Source organism: Equus asinus, chromosome 27 (genome assembly GCF_041296235.1).
Source record: "Equus asinus isolate D_3611 breed Donkey chromosome 27, EquAss-T2T_v2, whole genome shotgun sequence".
Taxonomy (NCBI): Eukaryota; Metazoa; Chordata; class Mammalia; order Perissodactyla; family Equidae; genus Equus; species Equus asinus.
In genome coordinates, this window is record NC_091816.1 from 13,394,871 (window position 1) to 13,418,251 (window position 23,381).

Here is a 23,381-nt window from a genome sequence, read left to right on the forward strand (position 1 = left end):
TGGATGCCAATGGCTGAAAACCTGCCTCTTTCTAAGCCTGGTTTTCCACACTTCCCATCAATTCTGTGAGCTGTTTGATACATAAGTTAATAAATTCCTTTTCTGCCCAATTTGGTAGAGTCATTTTCTGTTGTTTGCTACTAAGAACCTCATATGTGTGATGAAACTCCTAAGATTCTTTAATTGTAAACAACAGATACTGGCTAATTGTAATAAAACATTGTGGTTGACTCCTGACGTCTGTTCCTCCCTATTGATTTGGTCTCTAAACCAGTGGTTCTCAAACTTGAAGGAGCAGCAGAATCCTGGAGGGCTTTGAATACAGATGCTTGGTGCTACCGCAGAGTTTCTGATTTAGTAGGTGTAATGGTCAGTTTTATGCGTCAACTTTGCTAGGTTATAGTCCCCTTAGTCAATCAAACACTATTCTAGGTGTTGCTGTAAAGATCTTTTGTAGATGTGATTAACATGTACAATCAGTTGTCTTTAAGTAAAGGAGGTGATCCTTGCTGATCTAGGTGGGCCTGATCCAGTCAGTTGAACTGGCCTTGGGAACAGAGCTAAGATTTCTGGGAGGAGAAATTCTGCCTGTGGATGGCAGCTTTAGCTCAAGAGTCAGCACCTGTCCCTCCTGATGGATTTTGGGCTTGCTTAGCTAGCCTGCACAATTGTGTAAGCCAATTCCATCCAATAAATCATGTAAGCAGTTCCTCCATATATATCTGCTGCTGATTCAGTGTCTGCTTGACCCCTGACTGATACAGATTTTGGTACCAGAGTGATTCCAGAGAAACAGAATCTTAAGGATGAGTGTTTTGAATTGGTTCTTGGATCTGTAATATGTTCTCTAATCTGATTAAACTGAAAGGCACTAATGACTTTATTTCCAGTGGTAAAGAGGGCGCTGGTAGTCCATAGTGTGATGTGGCCATGGAGATACACAAAATAATCAAAGTTGGACGCTCCTAGTCGAATACCTGTAAAAGGCAAGATTCTGGGTAACCATGTACAGTCAGCACCGCATGATGACATTTCAGTCAAGGACCGCATATACAACGGTGGTCCCATGAAATTAGTGCCACATAGCCTAGGTGTGTAGTAGGCTATACCATCTAGGTTTGTGTAAGCGTAGTCTAAGATGTTCTCACAGTGATGAAATTTTCTAACAACGCATTTCTCAGAACATACGTATCCCTATTAAGTGACACATGACTGTATTTAATACCTTAGAACGTTTTAGTCAAACAAGTCGTGTAATGGGATTGGCTGGTTGCTCCTAATTGGGCTGGACAAAGCGGACAGAGAAAAGGATGAGCTCAGAGCTATCAATTCCCACCTGAAGCTTCGCATAGATGGCCTGAAAACTTTTTATGTCTTCCCAATAAATCTGGGAACATTGAATCCTAAATTTTGCTGAATCTTCCTTGCCAGTAGAAGCAGCTTTTCCACCCCTCTCTGAGAAGGTTAACCCTCCTTTGCCTGAAAGACTTGTAGTGGTCTCCAGAAGTGTTCCTTGCAAGGCATTGTGATTCTCCTTGGGAGTTGTCCTCACTACCCCGCTTTGCTTCTAGACCTCTAACTAGACTCAAGTCTCATCAGGCACCAAAAGGTGAGGTACAAAGTGTGATCCATGAGGAATGCACTGTACACCAAAAGAGCTCATGATTTTTCCAGTCTAAACAGACAGAAATCTGGGGAGTATGTGTGGGAATGGATCTTAGGAGTGTAGGATGGTAGTGGAAGGAATATAAAGTTGAGTCGGGCTAAATTTATTGATATGAACCCACCAAGAGATTCTGGGTTCAGTGTTTTAGTTTGAGGAATTAGAAAGGGCTCTAACAGTTTGGTTTGTCAGCTGAACATGGACTCAAAGATGGCCTACAGTAAAGTCAAGATGCCACAACTGCCTCGGTAAATTGTAGAGGAAGGGATCCAAAGGCTTAAAGAGATTGGAATGTTAGAGTGGATTTATCATGTAAGACCTACTCACCCACCCTAGGAGAGTCCGGAGAACACACCTTTCACCTTGACTGTGAGAAATAAATTTGTGGGGGGTGCCCCAGCATCCTTGAGCTCTGTGGTTGCTCTTTGTAGGTCAGAAAGTACAATGCGAACTGCTACCATCAAACTGGGATCCCTAAATCCAATGAGGTTAATATGATCCCAGGGTAGCAGGGCCCATATGGTGATACTGAATTGCCAGAGACAACGTGATGTGGTTTCTGTAATAGTGTCAAAGCAGCAATGAGAGAGCCCTGACTCACAGAGACCTACATTGTTGGCTAGTTGATTATGGTGTACCCAGAAAAGAAAAGAAATGGACAATCTACTAAATTGTTGCTTGATCTAAGTAGAAGACTTCTAGTTCGAGTGAACAGAAGTCTAACCCTGCTACACTGCCAAAATTTTATTTTGTTATTCTTTCTCCAGCCCTTCCACCAAGGGACATATGGCTGTTTACTTGGGAGACTGTGCATTGGGGAAAGGGAAATAATTAGACATTTTGGGGATTACTGGACACTGTCTCTGAACTGATATTCATTCTAGGAGGCCCGAAATGCTACTGTGGTCCACCAGGCAGAGTAGGTGCTTATGGTGGTCAGGTGATTAATGGAGTTTTAGCTCAGATTCATCTTATAGTGAGTCTGCTGGGTCCCTGAATACCTTCTGAGATTATTTCCCCAGTTCTGGAATGCATAATTGGACCTATTCAGTAACTGACAGAATCCCCACATTGGTTCCCTGACCTGTGGAATGAGGGCTGTTATGGTAAGAAAGACCAAGTGGAAGCTACTAGAACTGCCTCTGCCTACAAAAATGGTAAACCAACAGTGGCTGCAATATGGACACTGGATTAAAGAGGCCTAGAGGGTGTGTGGGGACCCTAATTGGAAGGAAAAACATGTAAGTAATCAATGATGGTAGCTAGGAATACAGTGGGAGTGAGGAAATGAAGTGAAATGGAGGGACGTAGAAAGGTCCAAGAAAAATGTGTTTAACACATGTTATGAGTTGAATTATGTCCCCCCAAATTTCATATATTGAAGTCCTCACACCCAGTACCTCAGAATGTGACCTTAGTTGGAAATAGGGTCATTGCAGATGTAATTAATTAGATTAAGGTGAGGTTATACTGGAGTAGGGTGAGCTCCTAATCCACTATGACTCATGTCATTATAAAAAGGGGAAATTTGGACACAGAGATTCACAGACAGGGAGAACACCATGTGAAGATTGCAGTTACGCTGCCATAAGCCGAGGAACACCCAAGATTGCCAGCAAACCACCAGAAGCCAGGAGAGAGGCCTGGAACTGATTCTTGTCCAGCACCTTCAGAGGGAGCGTGGCTCTGTTGATGTCTTGGCCTCAGCCTTGTAGCCTCTAGAACTGTGAGACAAATTCCTGTTGTTAAAAAAAGAAAGTAAACCAAAGCAACACCACGTTTCCGAGGGGGTTGCAGAGATTAGTGTCACCGTCAAGAACATGAAGGATGCAAGGCCGGTGATTCCCACCACCTCCCCATTCCCATTCCCTCCCTATTTGGCCTGTGCAGAAAACACATGAATCTTGGAGGATAATAGTGGATTATCATAAATTTAATCAAGCGGTGACTCCAGTTGCAACTGATGTTCCAGATGTGGTTTCATTGCTTGAGTACATTAGCACATCTCCTGGTACCTGATACGCAGCACTTGATCTGCCAAATGCTTTTCCTCGGCACCTGTTAGTAATGACCACCAGAAGCAATTTCCTTTCCGCTGGCAAGGCCAGCAAAACCCTTTTGCTGTCCTACTCTGACACATACGGACTCTCCAGCCCCATGTCAAACTTGTCTGCAGGGACCTTCAGCACCTTTTCCTTCCACAAGACATCCTGTTAGTCCATGATATTGATGATATTATGTTGATTGGACGTGGTAAGGAGGAAGTAATTACTACTCTAGACATATGTCAGAGGGTGGGAAGTAAATCTGATAAAAATTCAGGAGTCTCTGTGAAATTTCCAGGGGGGCCAGTGGTGTGGAGCATGTCCAGATATCCCTTCTAAGGTGAAGGGTAAGTTGTTGCATCTGGCCCCTCCTACAACCAAAAAGGAGGCCCAATGCCTAGTGGGCCTTTGGATTTTGGAGGCAACAAATTCCTGATTTGAATGTGTTAATCTGGCCCATTTACTGACCTGAAAGCTGCTGGTTTTGACTGGGGCCCAGAACGAGAGAAGGCCCTGCAACAGGTCCAGGCTGTCATGCAAGCTCAAACCTCACCTCACTAAGGCTTCTTGCCATTCTGTTGGTCACCCTTTCCAGGCAGTTACTGTCCCCCATTTTATTTTTTTCCTGTTTAGTTTTGATTTCCTTCATTTGATTGCTGGCTTTATGAGGGCAGGGATTTCTTTTTTTCTTTTCTATTTTGTTCATGGCTATATCTCTAGTGCCTAGAATAGTAGATAAGATCCTAGCAGAAAATAGATGACACCCGCAAGTTAGAATAATTTGAGGGTTTAATAAAGGGACTATTTACAAAGGTGTGGGGAGATGTAGGGAAACCACAAGAGTTAGTATAATAGGACAGGGCAAGAAACAATAGGGCTGTTGTACCCGTAGGCCTGAGGGACTGTTTGGGAAGGAGTACTAAGAGGCGTAGACCCCTTGTCGTCACTGAGTAGCAGCAACCCAATGTTTCCTTGGTAATTAGGATGGATTACCCCAGTCAGTTCAATGACCCTTTTCTTTGCCTGTTTGTTCAGTAGCCCAAACTGGTCAGAGGACAGTTTCAGGTTTCCAACTCATCATGATAGTGTTTCCTGATGGGAGCATTCCTTCTGTAAGCCCTAGAACTTCCAAATCCACGGTATTAATTTCTATCTTGTGCACCTTCTCAGATTTTCTCTACTGTCCTCCTCTTTCACTTGGTCGGTGTCTCATCACCCCAGGCCACTCCTCCATTTTTTGATTTGAATGAAACATCGTATCGCTATGCATGGGATATGGCTTCCTAAATGGCTGCCAGATCATGGAACTCAGAAGTTTAGAGAATTAGCTCAGTGGAATGTGCAATGACTAGTGGGAAACAAATTCTCCCTCCTATGAGGAACTACTACGAGGTGTGTCTTCATCTCACAACTCTTGGAGAAGTCCTGTGTGCACAGTGAACATGCCTGCACACAGGTCACCTGCTGTGTCTCTTTAGCTCATTGTGAAGCAGTAGTGCCATCATGCATTACATGGCATCATATCACATCTTTACTCATCTCACTTCTCGTTTTTTCTCACCGTTGTGTCTCTGGCCATGCTCGTCTCTAAGTCCCAGAAGTTTAATCTTTGCCTTGGGTTCTGCCTTCTAGAGGACTTGTGCTAAGACAATTGGTTGTGGAAATTGTTCAGGAGCATTTCCTTTCACTAAGTAATAAGGAATGTACTAGTTAAAGGGATATTGGCATTTTAAAAAGCTCAGTGATGGTTGCCTTCTGTAGGCTAAAGTTAACAGTAGGAGATGCTCTCATGGAAATGGACTTCCCAGTATCAATAGGGATGGTAGATTTCTAAAATGACAAGTTGTAGCTCTTAATTGTCAGAGGCACAGTGGATGTCATTCCACATTAGGCAGCAAGGCAGGAGGCCTGGATTACAAATGGATCTGCATGGTTTGCTGACACCACCCTAAAGCACAAGGGTGAGAAATCCTCTGAGTGAGTAGAATTTATCTGAAATGATAAATGGCAAGGAATATGTATCTACACTTTTTCATGGACAGTGGCTTATGGTTTGGCTGGATGATCAGAGACTTGGACAAATAAAATTAAAAAACTAGTGACAAAGAGGTCTGGGGAAGAAGTAGGTAGATGGACCTCTTTGAACAGAAAAACAAAATGCAATTTTTTGTCCAATGTAAATATTCACAAAAGGGCAACCTGAGCAGTGGAAGCTGTTACAGGATGACTTTTCTATGGCTATTATTCATCCTCTTTCTTCAGCAAGCCCCATTCTTGCTCAAATGGTTCATGAATAAAATGGCTGTGGTAGTGGAGGTGAAGGTTATGCATGGACTCAGCAACAGAGGCTCTTACTCACTGAAGTTGATCTGGCTACAGCCAGTGCTGAGTGCCCAATCTCCAAAAGCAGAGTTCACTGAGCTTTGGATATGGTACCATTCTTCAGGGGGACCAGCCAGCCATCTGGTGGCATCTTGATGACATCAGACCACTTCTCTCATAAGGTTGTTGTCATTAGAATAGACATTTACTCTAGGTTTAGATTTGCCTTTCCCACTTGAAATGCTTCTTGTAAAAACCACAATACGTGGGCGTGTAGAATGCCTTTTTCAGTATCACAGTATTCTGCGTTGCATTATTTCTGATGAAGGAACGCATTTCATAGTGAATGAAGTGCAACAATGAGCTATGCCCACATATTTTGTAGGGGCCTCTGTCCTCCCCTGGACTCAGGAGCAGTAAGTCTTCATGGTTTTGTTAGCTCTGTGATGCCTTCAGGAAGATGTCTTTCATATTTTGTTCGGTATTGCTGGTTCCCTGTGTGATGGGATTGGTCCAAATCATCTAGTCCTCCTCAATTACTTGAAAGTGCAATTCCCCTACTTTACATATTTCAAGATAGCTCTATCTTTTGCCCAAGGTGAACATCCACAACATCTGCAATCATTTCTCACTTGATTTAGTATTTAGGTCCCCCACCTCCTGGTCATAATTCTAGGTTTGACAATAACTATCTTTTTATCCATAGTGCAATCTTTTTTAGTTTCCTTATAATAGTAGAGGAGAAAAGGTGCATTTTTTCTCCTTACATTAAAACAGTCAAGATTATGAATATTTATTGTTAAATTATTTAAATTGTTATATTTAATTAAATTATAACAAAATTATTAAAATATGTATAATTTGCAATTATACATATTTTAACAATTTTGTTATAATCATAATATACTTATTCCACAATTAAAAATAGAAGCAATGCAAGTTCTTTGTAAAACATTCAAATAGTTTAGAAGGATATAAAGAGAAAAGCAAAAGAAGTTTGTATCTGCCCTACTCTATAGCTATTCCTCTGCTCCCCTTGACATGGCCCCTCTACCTAGAACTAACCTCTTTTAACAGTTTTTTGGTTATTGTTCTAGAAGTAATACATGATATCCAGAATTTTCTTCACAAAGAATAGATCTACTTTATTCTCGTGACAGCTGCATAGTATTCCACCATATTAATTTAATATTTAATCTGCCCATTCCTTTATTGATAAACATTTGCCAGGTGTACCAAAATTTTTCTATTTTTTAACAACACAATAATGAACATCCAGAGATATCTTTAATACATGTGTTTATGTCACTCTACAAAGAGACAGGATGGACCCCAAACAATAGAGCCACTTTTTATTGTAGTTTAGATCTGTAATATATGTGTTTAGATTTGTAGGATATATTTCTAGCGTGATAAGGTACATGCTTAAATGTGGCACACAGACTGAAATTAGAATGTGGATGTAAGAGGAGCTGCCATTTAATCATGGCCTTCCATCTTTCCACATGGGTAGGTAAAGTGAGTAAGTGTTAAGCAGATCTTCTTTGTTCTGAGAAGGCTCTCTTTGTGGCTCTTATTAAATAAATATAGGGTAAGTAGGCATCTATTGCTCTTTCAGAAGTGTATAACAAGACTTTTAAAAGAGGCTTGATGAAGGCCAGTTCTTTTAATACCCTTTAATACGTAGAGATCAAAGGTAGCTTAAGAAGTAAGTAATTTTCTTGGAAACCAAAGTGGCTGTTGGAAGAGAGTGTATCAATGTCATTCACTCCTCTTTTTTGGGAGTGCCTCATGAGTAGTACCTCCTGGATGGTTAGAGACAGCTCTTATTGAGGGAGGGCAGGATGAGTTTAGACTGGGGATTCTGGCTTATTACCAGATTCTAGAAGGTCTTAGGGGAAATCTGGTTCTGAGTTAGCTCGTGGCTGTGTCTGGAACTGGAATTGCCCCAGATCTCACAACAGGGCATAATGAGTGTGCTTTTGAGAGAATGGCTGAACATACAGGTCTAACCAGAGAGCTATAAGCTAGGAAGTCTAGGAGTAAGTAGGGCACCACTGTGGCCTGCACACGAATAAGGACTGAAAAGAACGGTGGAAAAGAATACATCAAGGCCAATTTTCAGAGTGTGGCAACAACAATGGTAGCTGAAAATTTGGTCTTCTGGGGATGGATCGGATTCTCCAGATTGCTCTCCAGAAGGCATTTAAGAATATGTTCAGCTACTCTGGACAATGTCCCTGGGATTCTTGAATAAGTGGGTATAAGAAGAGAGGTCCCTCGAGAGGTATTTTACTTGCTAATCTAAAATATTGGGGTTCTGGCCAAGTTTAATTAGGAAAAATAAGAGATGCAACTGTATTTGTTCCTCAGGTGATTAAATAACCATACTGGTTATACCAGTACAAAGTTGAGTGGATTTATTCCTTCCTTGACATAGACAAACATTTTATTATTGCAGCATTTTTGGCAGCTATCCCTCTCTACTACTTCATATTGAGCTTGTGAATATGATAAAAAAATGCCCCTCTGTTTCATATGAACTATAGTCAGGGAGTTTGCCACCATCCTGCATTTGTACAGTTGACTAAAAAACCCAAAACCAAAAACGTAAACTCAGGAATTCCCAGTTATACTCATTAACCTTCATCGTTTTTCTTTTATGGATGACAAGAAAAGATCTATGTTGTTGATATTATTACAAATGCTCCTAATTCTCATCCCTACAATAGTCATGGTACCTTAACCGGCAGGTTTCAGGATTCTTGCTTTCTTGAAAATTATGGATAACTTTGAAGAGCAATGCCAGATTTTATTCTCCCTGATAGAAAGTGGCTCATGGTATCTCCTAATCAAAAATTGTTATAAAGTAACCTCTCAAGGCACAAAGAGAACCTCATATTTCAAAATGTATATTTCTCAGCAGCATTTATTGCCACTTTCTAGCTTCTTCTAAATTCATTTTTTCTTTCATCACTAGAGGGCGATAATGCTCCACTATACAAAGTTAGTAGGCAGTGAAATCTCTCTCTCCCTCTCTCTCTCTCTTTTTTTTTTTTTGGTGAGGAAGATGTGCCTTCAGCTAACATCTGCTGCTAATCTTCTTTTTTTTTTTGTATGTGAACCTCTGCCACAGCATGGCTGCTGACAGACAAGTGGTATAGTTCCACACCTGGGAACTGAACCCAGGCTGCTGAAGCGGAGTGTGCCGGACTTAACCACTAGGCCCTTGGGCTGGCCTATTCTCTCTTTTTTTTAATTTAATTTAATTTAATTTAATTTAATTTTTAAGGATTGGCACCTGTGCTAACATCTGTTGCCAGTCTTCTTTTTTTTCCCTTTCTTCTTCTCCCCAAAGCCCCCAAGTACATAGTTGTATATTCTAGTTGTGAGTGCCCCTGGTTGTGCCATGTGGGATGCTGTCTCAGCATGGCTTGATGAGCAGAGCTAGGTCCATGCCCAGGATCTAAACCAGTGAAACCCTAGGCCACTGAAGTGGAGCACATGAAGTTAACCACTCGGCCATGGGGCTGGCCCCTCTTTTTTCACTTTTAATAGTGGGTTGTTTACACCATTGTAGACCTACTAGGTAGATTATTTATTTTCTCTCAGACTGTTACCAGATATAAGGGTTACTCAGAGATATTTTTCACACAAGATGTCTCTGACAAACTATTAGAACCAAGGTGGTCTGCTGTCACTTGTCTCACATTTTCAGTCATATAGGACTGAATTCTTTTCTATACATAAAAATATGTCCAGATTCTGATGATGTCTCATCTTTTCCACTACTGTCACTCAGGTTCCAGCCTCCATCATCTGTCACCTCAAGGAGGTCTCCTCTGACTACTTGCATCAGTTAGGATAGGCTAGCTTATTTGCAGTAACAAACAGTCCCCAAGTCTCACTTGCTTAATCAACACATAGCTCACACGAAATGTCTTGCACAAGTTGGCAAGGGCTTCTGCTCATCACAGTTACCCAGGGCTTCTGGCTGATTGAAGCTTCCTTTTGGCATGTTCTTCTGCATTTGCTGCAGCAGAGGGAAGGGCATGTGGGGAATCATGAACTATTCTTAAAGCTTCTGTCCAGAAATGACACAGGTCATTTCTGCTTTTCATTGGCCAAAGCAAGTCACATGGCTATGCCTAACATTAATATGGTAGGTAAGTACAATCCCAGCACGGGTCTGGAAATGGGAAAACCAAATGTATTTTGTGATCAACAATAATGAAACCAAACTACTCTATCTAAAATTTCCAACTCCCCAGTTCTGCCCTAGGTCGTTGCATCTTCCTAACTCTGTTGCATTTTCCCCATAGCACTTATTGTCTTCTAACTTATTATATAATTTACTTTATTACTATTTTTTTCTGCCTCCTCTTGCTAGAATATAAGCCCCACAAGAACAGGGCTTATTTTTGTTTATATTGATCTATACTATATCCACATTGCTCAGGACAATGTTTGTCTTATAGTAGGCATTCAATAAGTACATACTGAATGAATGAATAAGCAATTGACCATACACCAGCTTTGTTCTCCTCATACAGTAGCCCACCATATATCCTTTGGTTACCAAGAGAGGGACGGCGGCATGAGTTAAAAAAATTACTTTCTATGGTTATTCAAAACCATATTAGTTAGGAAAGTCTTTGCAAGTAGGATGTCTTACTGGGAGACGAATTCTTCTTTTGAAACTGGGAGCTCCTAAAGCATCATTACAATAAACAGATTGATAATATTGTTTACCAGATTATCTTTACAGTTGGATTTACAAATATAGTGGTAAACAAATATCACTTATTTTAAATATATGCTGTTATGGTCCTTCCAGAGGCAGATGGACCCCCACCCAAAGTTTGGTTTGGATGTTGACACTGATGACACTTCATATATGCAAGAGGGTATCAGAAAGATTTATTACTTACATAAGGTCTCCTGGGGAGCAGGACAGGCCTCTCAAGCAGGTTTGAAATGGGTTTTAATCGTGATTAGGTGAGAGCTCCCGTGTAGGGGTGGGAGCTTGCATGATGTGAATTTCCTGCCAGTGCCGGAGGAAGGGGCACTCAAACTTTCTCATTAGCTGGTCCAGGTGTGGGGCACTGAGAAAGAAGGAGGGGTGAAGCTTGGAAATGAAAGGATCTACTGTTACTTTCTTCAGGGAAGATGCCAGCATTGGTGGGAAACAGACAAAGACCAACCTCTTAGATGGCTTCCATCTTTAAGTGTTGTGACGGTTAATTTTATGTGTGAGCTTAACTGGGCTATGGCGTACCCAGGTATTTGGTCAAACATTATTCTGTGAGGGTGTTTTTGATGAGATTAACATGTAAATCAGTAGTGTCAGTAAAGCAGATTGCTCTCTCTAGTGTGGATGGATCTCATCCAATCAGTTGAAGGCCTGAATAGAACAAAAAGGCTGACCTTCCCCCAAATAAGAGAGAATTTCTTCTCCCTGACTGCCTTTGAACTGAAACATCAGCTCTTCTTGGGACTCGAGCTTGCTAGTCTTGAGACTGGAACTATCCCTTGGTTCTCATGGGTTTCCAGCTTGCCAACTTACCCTGCAGATCTTGGGACTTGTCAGCCTCCATGCCAACACTACCTTCCAGAAATAACAATGTGAAACTTGAAAAAGAAATCATTTTATCTCCTTGCTTTCCTCTCCAGCTTCACCCTGTAAGCTTGGGCATAAGAGGGAAGAATAGTCAAGAAATGGAGATGTTTGATGATTACCTTGATTTCGAACAAGTCATTGAAAACTTTTTTCTTAAGGATAAAAAATATGGGGTATGTATGTGTTAAAATTAAGAACAGCATCCATTGGAACAAGCGTGAGGATCTTAAATGGCCAGATTTCCTCAAATTAATGACTGCCTTTTCAAAAGCATCAGAAACACGTATTGACTAAAATTTTGAGTTCTAATAGGACAAGCTGTTTAAAAATAGGACACCTCTTTTGCCTTCACTTAAAAAGTATATGAGCGTAGTATAAAGTATGAATTACAGTCTCCATTTTTAAAAGTAGCGTTCATTAGTACTTTGAAAAAATTATCATGTGTATTCCCTATCCTATGCTAATTTTGGGCTGTCTGATAGTTCTCTACCTACAGTGACCAGCTCACTATGCACAGCCTCTTGGGAATGGTCCACAGTCATGGGACCTTCCGTCTCTACCACTTTCCATTCCTGTTTCCCTCACTCCTCCTCTCTTCCTGCCTGGGACCACTCTTTCTCTTTCTTCTCATTTCATACTATTATAGGGTAGGCCTTGGGGAGTTTAGATGACTGGGGTTGGGAGTGTAGCACAGGAGGTAGTGAGAGGGGGAGGAAAGATGGAGTAGTAAACTCTCCTGGCCACACCTCTCCCTTTTCCACTTCCAGCCACCACTGTTAACTACTGATGCCAGCAGTGGGAGTGGCATCCTCTTTCAATCCCTCAGTCTTTTCTCAGAGTCCCTAATTTACTCTACCCCCATGCCTCCCTTTGAGGTAATGATTTGCTCTCAAAACAGAAGATGTGGGAGGAAATGAGAGATGAAACAGCAGAGGCCATCCAGAAGGCACCACCAGTACTCACAAACCATGACTCAGGCCAGGAATAGGGCTGATTCCCTGGTCTAGTCTGATCAGGAAGTCAGATGTCCAAAGTCAATGCTTTGTTATTTTCAAACCTTAGGTAAAGGTTTTTTTTTTTTCTCCCTTGACATGAGGAAAAGAAAGAGGTGGACTTATACTGACAAGTCTGCAGATCATGATGGCTGTGCATACTCTGTAGCCAATCTTAACTATTAAAAAAATATCTGGGGTGCCAGCCTTGTGGCATAGTGGTTAAATTTGTGCACTCTGTTTCATTGGCCTGGAGTTTGCAAGTTCGGATCCTGGGCATGAACCTAGCACTGCTCATCACGCCATGCTGTGGTGGTGTCCCACATAAAATAGAGGAAGATTGGCACAGACGTTAGCTCAGTGACAATCTTCCTTAAGCAAAAAGAGGAAGATTGGCAACAGATATTAGGTCATGGCTAATCTTTCTCACCATAAATAATACCAAAACCAAAACCTGAGAGTAATGTCAGCATCATGGTGGAGTGAGTTCTTCCTTTAGTCTCTCCTCACTAAGATACAATGAAAGCAACATTCATAAAGCAACAGAGGATATTCACACAGCACAATAGATGTCTGAGAGATGCAAGCAGCCATACTTCTGAAGGTGGAGGTGCTGGACCCCCTGGGAGGCAGCGGAAGGAGGTAAGGGAATCTTCTCTCCTTCACTAAACAGCAGTGATCTAGGGCATAAGACTGCACATGTCACTCTGAGAGGAGAAGGGGGAAAGGGCAGCCTTCTGTGGGAAGGCCATTGCTCTCAGAGCTGCTTCCCAGTCCATGGGAACGCTCCACACTGAGGAAACTAAGCAATTGCAGTGGCATCTTCACCAAGCTGAGCAGCCCAGGAGAGCAGACAACAAGTGCAGAGTGAGAGCTCCCCTAAGATCCTGCACATGAAATAATGAGCTCCTCTCCCCTTCCTACCTTGCACACTAGTTCAGCCAGTAGGCCAGAGTAGGGGAGCCCTGCCAGAGCACCTGTGTGCCTACATGTGTAATGCAGTGGTGGCCAGTGGGCAAAAGCAGACAGGCCCCAGTTGGCACAGCTTCCAAAGGACAGGCACAGATGCCAGGAATCACGGCCAGCTCAGAATACACAGTTCCTGCCCCACACCCAGTGGAGGCAGGTAGAATCTGTGACTAGATACTACCACTATGTGACAACACAACTCCAACCCATCAAATAGCATGAAGAGGTATGTTAACACTCCAGACTAGAAGGAAAATGACAAGTACCCAGAAATCAGTCCTGAAGTTATAGAAATATACAATCTAAATGGCAGAGAATTCAAAATAGTTATCATAAAGAAATTCAATGAGTTACAAGAAAACTCAGAAAGACGGTTCAATAAATCAGGAATAAAATTAATGAACACAGAGGATTCTTCATGAAAGAAATTGAAACTATAAAAAAACCCAATCAGAAATGTTGGAGAAGAAAAACACAATGGATGAAATAAAGAAAAATCTGGAATCCTTAGATAACAGAGCTGATATTATGGAGGACAGAATAATTTGGAGGACAGAAATATAGAAACTGTTCAGATGGAGGAGGAGAAGAGAGAACTAAGACTAAAAGGAAATGAAGAAATTTTCCAAGAAATATCTGACTCAATTAGGAAAAGTGACATAAGGATTATAGGTGTTCGAGAGGGAGAAGTAAGGGAGAAAGGAGTAGAGAGCTTGTTCAAAGAAATAATAGATGAGAACTTCCAAAACATGAGGAAAAACTGGAATTACAAGTAAATGAAGCCAATAGATCTCCTAATTACATCAATGCAAAAAGACCTTCTCCAAGGCATATATTAGTAAGACTGGCAAAAGTCAATGACACAGAAAAAATATTAGGGGCAGCAAGGCAGAAGAAAATAACTTACAAAGGAACACCTATCAGGCTTTTAGTGAACTTCTCAGCAGAAACCTTACAGGCCAGGAGAGAGTAGAATGATATATTCAAAATTCTGAGAGACAGAAAGTTTCAGCCAGGGATAGTCTATCCAGTGAAAATATCCTCCAGATATGATGGAGAAATAAAAACATTCCCAGATAAATAAAAGCTGAGGGAGTTCATTGCCACAAAATGTCCCTACAAAAAATGCTCAAGAAGTCCCTCATACCTTAAAAAAAAAAAAAGGCTTTGCAAAGCCTTGAGCAAGGAGATAAACAGGCAGACAAAATCAGAAAATTGCAGCTCTCTATCAGAACAGCTTATCAAACATTTAATTATAACATTAAAGATAAAGGAAAGTAAAACATCAAAAATAACTGTAATTACTTCATTTGAATCACAAACAACAAAAAATGAAATAAGTTGTGAAAACAATAACTTAGATGGGAAAGAGGAAAGGGATGGAATCTGCTTCGACTCAGGAAATAAGGGGCTATCAGAAAATGGACTATCTCATCTGTGAGATCTTCTATACAAACCTCACAGTAACCACTAAACAAAAAATCAGAACAGAGAGACAAATGATAAATAGAAAACTGAGAAAACCATCATAGAGAACCACCAAACTGAATTGGCAGTCAGAAATACATGAGACTAGAAACAGGGGAAATATGGAACAACCAGAAAACAAGTGGTGAAATGGCAGCATTAAGCCCTTATATATCAATAATCACTCTAAATGTAAATGGATTGAATTCTCCAATCAAAAGACACAGAGTGGCAGGATGGATTAAAAAACAAGATCCAACAATAGGTTGCCTCCAGGACACACATCTCAGCTCTAAAGACAAACAGGCTCAGAGTGAAGGGATGGAGGATGGTATTGCAAGCAAATGGCAAGCGAAAGCTGGTGTTACCATACTTCTACCAGACAAAGTAGACCTCATGGTAAAAAAGGCAATGAGTGACAAGGAGGGGCAGTAAATAAGGATAAAAGGGACGCTCCACCAAGAGGACGTAACACTTATAAATATATATGCACATAACACAGGAACACCAAGGTTCATAAAGCAACTATGAACAGACCTAAAAGGAGAAATGAACAGCAACACAATAACAGTGGAGGACCTTAACACCCCACTTACATCAGTGGATAGATTCCAGACAGAAAGTCAACAAGGAAACAGTGGATCTAAACAAAAAACTAGACCAGATGGACTTAATAGAAATATATAGCATGTATACATAATATGGATTTATATCCATATCCATATATCCATATATATATGGATATATAAATATATATAAATTTATATATATTTATACATATATAAATACATATAAATATATATCCATCCAAAAACAGTAGAATACGGATTCTTCTCAAATGCACATGGAATGTTCACAAAGAGAGACCATATGTTGGGAAACAAGTCAACTTTCAATAAATTTAAGAAGGTTGAAATCATATCAAGCATCTATTCTGACCATAATGCTATGAAACTAGAAATCAACTACAAGAAAAAAGCTGGGAAAGTGACAAGTATGTGGAGACTAAGCAATATGCTACTGAACAAGCAATTGGTCAATGAAGAAATTAAAGGAGAAATTGAAAAATGCTGAAGACAAATGAAAATGAAAATACACCATACCAACTCATATGGGACACAGCAAAAGCAGTCCTAAGGGGGAAATTCATAGCAATACAGAGCCACCATAACAAAAAGAAAAATCTCTATTAAGCAATCTTAAATGACACCTAACAGAACTAGAAAAAGAAGAACAAACAAAGCCCAAATCAGCAGAAGGAGAGAAATAATAAAAATTAGAGTGGAAATAAATGAAATTGAAACAAACAAACAAAAAAAACAGTTGAAAGGATTGATGAAAAAAGAGCTGGTTCTTTGATAAGATAAACAAAACTGCCAAACCCTTAGCCAGACTCACTAAGGAAAAAAGAGAGAAGTCTCAAATAAATAAAATTAGAAGAGAAACAAGAGAAATTACAATGGATACCACAGAAATACAAAGGATTATAAGAGCATACTACAAAAAAACTATATGTCAACAAATTGGACAATCTAGAAGAAATTGATAAATTCTTAGACTCATACAACCTCCCAAAACTGAATCAAGAAGAAATAGAGAATCTGAATAGACCAAACACAAGTAAAGATATTGGAACAGTAATCAAACGCCCCCCCCACCCCAGCCAAAATAAAAGTTCAGGACCAGATGGTTTCTCTGTAGAATTCTACCAAACATTCATGAAGATTTAATACCTATCCTTCTCAAACTATTCTGAAAAATTGAAGAAGGCAGAACACTACCTAACACATTCTACAAGGCTAAGATTACCCTGATATCAAAGCCAGACGAGGACAACACAAAGAAGAAAAATTACAGGACATTATTGCTGATGAACATAGATGCAAAAATTCTCAACAAAATATTGGCAAACCAAATACAGCAATACATTAAAGGTATTATATACCATGATCAACTGTGATTTATAGGAGTGACACAGGGATGGTTCAACATCTGCAAATCAATCAATATGATACACTACATTAACAAAATGAGGAATAAAAACAACATGATCATCTCAACAGATGCAGAGAAGGTATTTGACAAGATCCAACATCCATTTATGATAAAAACTCTCAATAAAATGGATGTAGGAGGAAAGTACCTCAACATAATAAAGGCCATATACAACAAACCCACAGCTAACATCATACTCAATGGGCAAAAACTGAAAGCCATCCCTCAGAGAACAGGAACAAGACAAGGGTGTCCACTCTCACCACTCTTATTCAAAATAGTACTGGAGGTTTTGGCCAGAGCAATTTGGCAAGAAAAAGAAATAAAAGATATCCAAATTGGCAAGGAAGAAGTGAAACTTTTGCTGTTTTCACATGATGTGACTGCATGTATAGAAAGTCTTAAAGAATCCTTCAGAAAACTATTAGAAATAATCAACAGCTACAGCAAAGTTGCAGGGTTCAAAATCAACTTACAAAAATAAGTTGCATTTCTATACTCTAATAATGAACTAACAGAAAGGGAACTCAAGAATACAATCCCATTTACAATTGCAACAAAAAGAGTAAAATATCTAGGAATAAATTTAACCAAGGAGATAAAAGACCTATACAATGAAAACCATAAGACATTATTGAAAGAAATCGATGATGGCATAAATAAATGGAGAGATATTCCATGCACATGGATTGGAAGACTAAACAGAGTTAAAATGTCCATACTACCTAAAGCAATCTACAGATTCAATGCAATCCCGATCAGAATGCCAATGGCATTCTTCACAGAAATAGAACAAAGACTCCTAAAATTCATATGGGGGAACAAAAGACCCCAAGTAGCTAATGCAGTACTGAGAAAAAAGAACAAAGCTGGAGGCATCACAATCTCTGACTTCAAAATACACTACAAAGCTATAGTAATCAAAACAGCATGGTACCAGTATAAGAACAGACACACAGATCGATAGAACAGAACTGAAATGCCAAAAACAAAACCACACATCTATGGACACCTAATCTTTGACAAAGGAGCCAAGAACATACAATGGAGAAAGGAAAGTCTCTTCAATAAATGGTGTTGAGAACTGGAATGCCACATGAAAAAGAATGAAACTAGACCATTATCTTTCACCATACATAAAAATTAACTCAAAATGGATTAAAGTCTTGAAGGTAAGACATGAAACCATAAAACTCCTAGAAGAAAATATAGGCAGTGCACTCTTTGACATTGGTCTTAGCAGCATCTCTTCGAATACCATGTCTACTTGGGCAAGGGAAACAAAAGAAAAATTAAGTGGGACTTCATCAGACTAAAGAGCTTCTGCAAGGCAAAGGAAACCAGGAACCAAATGAAAAGACAATCCATCCCCTGGAGACCAGGAAAGCCAGGGGTGTAATGTAGTCCGAGTGTGAAGGCCTGAGAACTAGTGGCGCAGGTGGTTTATGGAACACGGCCACAGCATGGCTTGGTGAGCAGTGTGTAGGTCTGTCCCTGGGATCCAAACCTGGGAAGCCCAGGCCTCTAGAGGAGAGTGTGTGAACTTAACTTCTATGCCACCAGGCTGCCCCCCACTGCCCATTTTTTGCCACTGGTTCCTTTTCTTTCTTCCTAAATTACATTCTTTACAATTCCTTTCAGTCAAATTTTGGCAGAAGTCAACTCTCTCATTCTTTGTTTGCCTTAAAATGTCTTTGGTTTGCCCTCACTCTTTAGTGATAGCTTAGTTCTCCATCTGTGTAGAGTTCTTGGTGATAATAATTTTCTTTTTCACTTTGATGATATTCTATTGTTTTGTTTCTATTGTTGTTGAGAAGTCTGCTCTTTGTCATTCCTTTGTAGGTAATCTCTTCTTTCTCCTGGGGTTTAAAGTATTTTCTTTGACTTGGTATTTTGCAGTTTACTGTAAAGTGATGAGGTGTAGATTTATTTCTATATTTTCTGCTTGGTCCTTTTTGTGCTTCATGAATCTGATAATTCGTGTCTTTCATTAATTCTAGAAAATTCTCAGCATGTCTCTTTAAATATTACCTTTCTTATATCTCTGTGTTTCTTTGGGAATTCCTATTAGGCATATGTTTATCTTTTCATTCTATCCTCTGTGTCTCTTAACCTCTCTTTACTATTTTCTATCTTTTATCTCTATCACAGTCTGAGTAATTTCCTTAGTTCTATAATCTATTTCCCTCTTCAGCTACATCTAATCTGCTGCCTAATTTGACTAGTGGGTTTTTAGTTTCAGTGACTACATTTTCATTTCTAGAAGTTTTTTCTGTAGTCTTATCTTCTTTTCTGTTTTAATTCCTTTTTGAAATGTCTTTAGTCATTTTATAGCCCTCATTTGATTAATTGTTCAATTATCTGAAGTTCTGAGGGTCTAATCTCCCTCCACTTGAACTTATCGTTATGTGCTTGGTACCTCTGCTGGCTCTTGTTTATGATGGATTATTAAGCAATGAGTTTTGTGATTTTATATTATGAGTTCATCTCTAGTAGGATTTTATTTGTGAGAATAGTGGTAAATGTGTGGCCCTCCTGTGTGGTTTTCTTCTGTCAGGTGCTGCATTATATAACCATCCTACGAGCTATTTATGTGTCAATATTTTGGATTGGGAGTTTGTGGACTCTCATGTGACATTGATCCATCATTGAATTTCCAATGAGGAAACTCCATTTTTTTTTTTCCTACTCAGAATCTAGGCCAAAAGAGATAAGCTTCCACACCGTCTCCTTATGCCAAGGAGAGAGATTTTTCTAGTCCATTCCTTTACTGTGCTTCATTTGGGGCAACAGAGAGAGGGTGGTCCAGTTTCAACTCTCTATTTGCCACCGTCTCCAAGCTTTTTGCTTTATCACCACATGCACACTAAAACTCAGTTGTCTAGATTCGTCCCTATTTAATAAATGGGAATTCTGATGCTTAGAAATGGTTGAATAGAGGGGATATCACTACATAGCCTATGGACATTAAAAGAATAATAAAGGAATACTGTGAATAATTATATGCCTGCAAATTTGAAACAACAAAACCAAACCAAACCCAATTCCCTAGATTAGTCAAAGTGCAAATATACCCTATCAGTCCAGGTTAGCTGCCACAATAGCTCACTCATATGGTGCTTTGTTTTGCATTTCTGGTGTTTGGGAGTTTCTATTACTTTCTTATGAGCTTAGCTATGCATTCAAAAGGATGTTTCAAGTGGCATTCCTCTGTGTTAATGGTAGGAGACGTTTTCAGAATATTGAGTCTGCCCTATAACAAAACTAGAAATCTTCAGTATTCTAGTTAATCTATCAAGCGTCTTTGTCTACACCACAGCATCACAGCATAATTTACATACATAGCACACACTTACACAGACGCATAGTGCATAAACACACCTGTGTACATGCCTGTGCTCTCTCTCTCTCTCTGTCTTCTATTTTCTAGTCTCTTAACCTGGTGAAAAGCTTAGTAGATTCTTAATTATAAGCAATACAGCATAACTGAGCTTATCAAGAGCTGCAAATCCTGAATTTAAGAAGTCTGTTGCATACAGTAGGCTCACTATTAGTACCCATGTGTGACTTTATCCTTTATAGGACCTAAGTGAAAAAGCAGAAATTCAAATAGCTAGAAAAGCATGTGGAATCAGAGGGAGTTTTTTACTTTATTTCCCCACTTATCATCAATAGAAACTTTGCAGGAAGTACAGTGCAGTGGTTACCAACCATGCAGTCAGACAAGCCTGTGTTTGCATCTAGCCTTTGCCAGTCTGTGACACTGAGAGACCTGACCAGTTTATGCTTCAGTTTTCACATCTGTGAAATGAGAGTGTTAAATGTTATAAGGGTTAAATGAACAAGTATATATATCAGCATAGGGCTTGGCATATAGAAAGAGCTCAATAATATGTTAACCACTGCAATTATTATTATTATAATTATTTATTTTTATGTTTGAAAAAACTCAACCCCCTTCAAAAAACCTCTGAGGCTCTTACATTATGTTGAATTGTATGGAAGTGCCACGATTGTAGGTCAAAAATCATCAAAGATCGGCAGTTTCATGAGGTTCAATCTAACACTTGCTTCAGAGTCTGAATCCTATTTTGAAGTTGTTCAAGGAAGAAACATCAGAAGGATAACATTTTGATACTAGAAAGACACATAAAGGCTCAGTCTCCGGAGATAGAGAGTAAAGTCCCCAGGTACTGAATTTGTGCCCATTTGAATTCCTCATTGGCTGGGCATTTCTTCAATTTTATTATAATTAAGTTACTCAATTTTAACTTTGCCTAATTTAGATAAAGTTTTACTGGAAAGTTGCCGAAAAGTTATATATTTCAGTGTATTGAACCGGCCTATGTTTTTGAAGTAAAAAATCCCACTTTGGAAGTGATCTTAAATTAAGAACAGGAGCCGGCCAGCTTGCTAGTTAGCTGGGCGGGCACCTCATTAGTGAGCTCCTAAGGTGCCTGCTGCGTGATTAGGAGAAAGAATGGAGAGTGCATTTACAGACTTCTAGATCTGATCTTCTCGTTAACAGTGGATGGCTGACTAAAACTGTGGAGAAAATAAAGGTCCTGCTGGGTGGCCCACAGGGAGCAATACATAATTAGAAGGAACATCCCTTGCCAAAGGAGAGCCGCTGCTGTAGGCTTGATGAATAACCTTCTGACACTGGGAGTTGGAATTTAGCCGAATTCCTGTCACTTTCCCCTGTAATTTGACTGTGCCATTCACTGACGAGAAAAGTGGCTCAGCGGAGGTAAACCCTCCCACACTGCTCCTCTCCAGCGCTGTCTGACTCCTTTTGAATTCACTTCTCTTTTAGAGATCAGTGATTAGGTAACCTCTCCAACTCCGTTCTTATGATTAAGGTAAATTAGAAAATTAGTGACAATTAAATCGGCTATGGGAGAGGCTTCAGATACACGACCCATCAAGACATAGTTATTACATTCTGTAGCACTTAATATGATCTCCCCAAGACTCTGGCTCATCTAGCTTCTTCGTGGGCAGAATTTAGTTTCTAGTCCTACCCTAAAATTACCAAATGGTGGCTGAATGTTGATTCCAATGGCAAATGCATCTCCAAGTGTGTCTGAACTTTTAGATGACAATGGAGCATACCTTTTCTTAGATTCTTCTTTCAAAAAATTGTATAAGCAAGCCATGGTAACTTCTGTAATACAGATAAATGAAAGAAAAAAAAAACACCAACCAGATCACCCATAATCACTCAGAAATAGCCATATTAACACCTTGGGGGTACAGTAAGGCCTTGAGAGGAAAGAAGATTCAGTCTAGAGCAGATATGGAGAAATATAAGTTTCATTAAGGGAAAGACACTTCCTCTGAGTAACGGAAGGAAAAAGAAGAACACAGTTGCAGATGGAGAACTGGTAGCTGAAGGATGAGGGTCTTGCGCATTGGGCTCTGTATTTGTGAGGAAGTGGGAGGAATGATCATCAGCTGAGGGGAAAAGGAAAGGAGGAAGTCAGAGTGTTAGTGGAGAAGAGAGGTATGAAATAATGCAAAATGGGAGAGGGGCTTAGCAGAGAAAATTAGAAAGATTTAGGGTATGGTCGAGTGTAAATTTAAGGTTTGTCACTATAAATTTGATGGTAGTTCTGTCTAATAGGGTGTTTTTCTCCAGCAACAACTAATGTTTCAGGTTGAGGCCCAGGGGGGCAGGTGATATTGGATCTGTGCATAGTTAGGGTTTTGATTTGAAAGGAGGAGGTCAAGGAATCGAAGGTATTTGCAAGAGAGCAAATTCAGTGTTAGACCCCAGAATCGAAGCTGCAGGAGGAAGGACGTGCTGGATAAAATGAACGTAGACGCGTCAATGTTCTGGGGATGTTGATGAGGTCAAAGAACCCTTGTACTGAGATGGGAGGAATTTGAGAAAGTGATGTGAAAGGAAAGAGGTTGTGGTAGACCATTGAGATTTTTGAGTTACTGCCTCTTCTCTCTTTCTTTCTTTCCTTCCTTTCTTTCTTTTTTCTTAGAAGCTCATTGCAAGAGGAGGAATCTTCAGATTGAGTGATTGGAGAGGCTCCTTGAAGTGAGATGTGAGTTGGCCTTGGAAAGATTTGTATGGGCAAAGAGACTGAAAGTTATGTGGAACTGTAATTTTGGTGAACGCATTGCACGAAGTGGAAATTCACAAGATTTGTCTTCCCTTGCAACAAATAGCTTTCCCCAGTCACTGCTGATGCTGCTTTAGAGATGAACTAGTAGATATCAGCCAGGCTCTCAGGGGTGTGTGTGTGTGTGTGAACAGGCTCTCAACATTTTAATTCAATGACTTTATTATGTCA